Below are 4,723 nucleotides of genomic sequence, written 5' to 3' on the forward strand. Positions count from 1 at the left end.
TGTTTCAGCTTTTGTCTTCTCCAGATGTTAACTGATGGACTGGAGTGCTGTGGATTACTTGTGGATTATTGTGATGTTTTTATCAGCTGTTTGGACTCTCATTCTGACGGCACCCATACACATCCATTGGTGAGCAAGTGATGCAATGCTGCATTTCTCCAAAACTGACGAAGAAACAAACTCATCTACATCTTGAATGGCCTGAAGGTACATTTTCAGCAAATTTTCATTCTAATTTGTAATTTCACTTAATTTTATTGATTTTATTCTCCTCCATGGCACATGTAGTGTAAATATCTTGAGGGCAAACTGTTCTTCACGCCGTGCGTTTGTACATCCATGAGGAAATAGATAAAGTTTCCAAGAGTTCTCTGCCCCAACATATCCTGATATCTCGAGCGGAGAACAACCCTTCATAGTTTTACAGCAAGTGAACAATGTTGCATTCAATAAAGGGCTTTCTTCTCGTAACATGCAAATGTTCCTACACTGTCGTCAGTGTGTCACTGCATGTGCAAACGCACACAGTCTGCAGAGCACATATTAGAGCAAATAAACTTATCATGCAAAAGATTATTGCACAAAATCTGGGAAAGTTCAAGAAAAATATATTATATAATGCAGCAAAGTAAAGTAAAGTCAGAGATTTGCAAGAAAGTGTAAACCAACCAATAATGTTTTACTGCTGTTAAACATTTGCACATTTTTGCACAACGATGTAGAGCAATTACAGCAACCAAAACAGCTCTAGATTCACAAAGACAAGTTGTACTCAAGTGAATATTTCTCAGTCCGTTTCTGTACAGACACAAAACTTAAAGTTTTAAATACAAAATAAAGAAATCACCCTATACTGGAGCATCCTAGCTAACAAATTTAGGTTATAAAAAGTTCGTTTTCTTGTCATGGTTGTAACATTATTTAAAGGTTACAAAAACGTTTCTTACAACATTCTACTAACTTTATGTTCACCTAAAATTGTATGTTTTAAACGTTTTATTGTTTGTTTTATACTCATATTTTAAGGGGCCGTTCACACAGAATGTGTATTTGTGTCTAAAAACGTGAGACGCGGCGCTCAGGAACGTTTTTTTTAAAGCGCAACGCAAAACGCCTCTTCCGTCATGTTACCGTCAAATAAAACAGTTGCCATGGCAACTTGCTACTGTAAACAAAAGCCGTGTGGTTGCTAAGGTGTTGCTATTCGGTTGCTAGGGTACCCGGGATGGTTGCTAGGGTGTTGCTATGCGGTTGCTAGGGTACCTGGGGTGGTTGCTAAGGTGTTGCTCTGCAGTTGCTAGGGTACCCATGGCAGTTGCTAGGGTGTTGCTATGCGGTTGCTAGGATACCCGGGATGGTTGCTAGGGTGTTGCTATGTGGTTGCTAGGGTACCGGGGGCTGTTGCTAAGGTGTTGCTATGTGGTTGCTAGTGTGTTGCTATGCTGTACGCCTCCGGGGTCTTCTGATTTGTCCACTGTTTTGAAACTGACATTGATGAGTGGCGCTGCGTGTAAAAGTTGCAATTCTTTTAACTTGAAATGGTGTCTTAAAAATGCGAGATGCTGCAAAAGATGCGAGACATCTGTCTAGTGCATTTACGTAGAAAAACAATGTAAAAGTAGCGCATTGCAATGGAAAAACGCGTTCTGTGTGAACGGCCCCTGAGAACGTTAAATTGTCCTGTTTTAACGTTGATTTTAATGTTATTTAAAGGTTACAAAAACGTTTCTTACAACATTCTTCTAACTTTATTTTGACCAACAATATAACGTTATTTTAACATTTATTTGTACTATTCTAAGAATGTTAAAATGTCCAGTTTTTCTGATTAGGACGTTATAAATGCAAATAACGTGGACATTTTGAGAATGTTGTTATAAAAATGTTTTCTCCTAACAAATTATGAGAATGTATATCAAATATTCATAAAGTTCTATGAACGTTTCATAAACATTACTTTAAGAACATTTCGTCTTAATATTTCTATATATTTTTTTAAATGTTTGTGAAAGTTGTGAGAATGTTCTAGCAAGGTTCTCTCAAAGTTATCAACAAAGATTCCTCCAGTAATATTAATATAACCTTCGTTCGATATCTTTAATAACATTCACAAAACATTAGTATAAAAGTGTTATTCATACATCACTCATGGAATGTTTATTCTGAAACCTTTTAGTTGCACGTTCGTCTAACATTATTAATACTCGTTTCACAACGTTCAGAGAACATTCAAAAGTAACGTTCCTTTAATATTGCAAAACGCTAAAATAGAATGTTCCCCGAATGTTTTTCTAACGTTTGCATAACCAAGAAACAATGTTTTAAACCAAGCAAAACCCAACTACAGACGGTATATTTCTTGCAAAGTTTAAAAAAAGAAAACCATTATGAGACACAAAACAATAGCCTCATAATTGAGTGTTTCTGTAGTGTTTAAAAAAAAAAAAATCATAGTTTGAAGGCCAAACTTTACAGCGTTTGCCAGACATTCTGAACTAGATGTTTTAAGCCAACATACAGAGAAAACAAGCATTAAACGCGCATTAAAAGCATGTGACAACTAGCCCCGGTCTGCTCCACAGACGCGTTGAGAGCAGCGGTTTTACGTAAACTGTGTTTCTGCGTTAAATGCGTGATCGAGCTCTTACCCACGCAGTCTGTAGAGTTTGCGCACATGTCTGTCGCCGTCACGCAGCCGTGCGTCATTTGCGTTAGTCATTAGATTTGCGTTTCCAGCAGAGTTCAGAGCGTTTGGAGGCGTCAGATGAGAAAACGCGCACTCAGGAAAGTTCCCAGTCATAATCAGAGCGCGCGCTGTCCTGAAACACGGAGCGAGTCACGTGACACGACTTCACAACATCGTGGCTTATTATACAGTCACTTTAGTTTGTCATTTGAAAAATTAGATTTTATAATTTAGCATTTATTTTCATTCTGTTTTACTGATAGTGATCTTAATACAATGACATATATTATTTGTATATATTTTTTTATTTTATATTAATGATTAAATATTTTAATAATTAGGCTATAATTATTATTTCATTGTTTCGTTGATTTTTTTATTATATATATATAACTCAGTTTTTAACAATTTTCAAAAATCATGTTTTTTTCATTGTGCATTCCAATTAATCTCAATCAAACTGCAGTTGGGTTATTTTGATTAGGCTAAAAAATAACTAACTCTAACTAACACAATAAAAACATGATAACATAAAAAACATGTTATCTGTTTTTGCAAATAAACTCTTCATATATATATATATATATATACACACACACGCACACACGCATCTGTAGTGTGATTAACAGGTTGCATCATATATCAGATTCAGCAAAACTTTTGCGTTCTCTCGCAAAACCAGTTGAGTTCAGCTCAATACAGCTTGCAGTGGTTCATGAAACGCTTAACGTGGCTTAATGAAGATGATAAAAAAGAGCAAATATGCTATGTTATGTAATAAAAATATGTACTGTGTACATGAAAGCAGATGAGCCCAACATATGAGCTGAATTGCACGCTAAGCGTTTTCTCACCCATAGAAAAGCGTGCTTAACGTGGCTTAATATATATAAAAAAAACAGTGAAAAAAATCCCAAATTTACAGTTTTTCTCAATTGCTTTGGCACATTTTTCGAAACAATCTAAACATTCTCTAAACTGTATTCGAGAATTGAGCCAAAGCAATTGAGAAAAACTGTAATATTTTATTAAAATATACTGCGCCATCTGTAGGGCAGAAAATTTAGCTCATTAGCTCAAGCTCATTTATTGTCTTGTGATTAATTTGTTTTGTATTTTATGTATTTTTATATTCAGTGGGACTATATTTTCTGTATTATATTCAGTGGTTGCAAGAGATTGTGTTTCCAAAATGACGCTTGCCATCCTTTTGAATGATGACTGAAAATTGTACACACACCTGATTGAAAATACTGTACAATAACCAAAGATGCCCCACAACTCATTTACAGGAAATACATCAAATAATTTGGACATGTTAATCACATGATCACTGTCACACTGCCCATTAAAAAATGTAAAAACTTCTTTTTTTAAGTTTTACAAAATATTCATGAAATACTGTAAATAATATGTAAATAATAAAACCTATTTATTATTACATGTCTCTCTGGGATACTTTATTGTTGTTGCTCAATGGTGGCATTCAGAGGTCAAATATTTGTGAATAATTACACTATATTATAGCTATAGCTTATTAAATTTTCATAAAATATCTCAACAATGTCTCAAACTGTGCTCAGATTTCCTGAGAAACCAAAGACTGCAATAATAAGTCTGATATCTCAATAAAAACTCAAACATTTCTCATCTAAGAAATGATCTAAGCTTTGATAAGCTGTCATATTTGATACACTATTTTGTTAATAATTTAAAATAGATTTTATTTTTATATTTTTGTTTCTTTTTATTAATAGTTAAGTTGTAGACATTGTGTGTGTGTGTGTATGTGTGTATTGTTGTTGTAATTCTATGCATTTTTTAATATGTCTCTAAAGTTGAACAATTTACAATTTTCTTCAAATACTTGAATAATCTGACAGAATCTTGACAACTCTAGAATTGTGCCTCATTTGTTCCTTTTTCTCTTTTCTCACACATTCTCTGAGCTCTGTGTTTGTGTTTTGGCCGGGCAGTAAATTCATTCATCATATCACACACACACACACACACACACACACACACTCACACTCACAC

This window comes from Sinocyclocheilus anshuiensis, unplaced genomic scaffold (assembly GCF_001515605.1).
Source record: "Sinocyclocheilus anshuiensis isolate Anshui unplaced genomic scaffold, SAMN03320099.WGS_v1.1 scaffold1390, whole genome shotgun sequence".
NCBI classification, from domain to species: Eukaryota; Metazoa; Chordata; class Actinopteri; order Cypriniformes; family Cyprinidae; genus Sinocyclocheilus; species Sinocyclocheilus anshuiensis.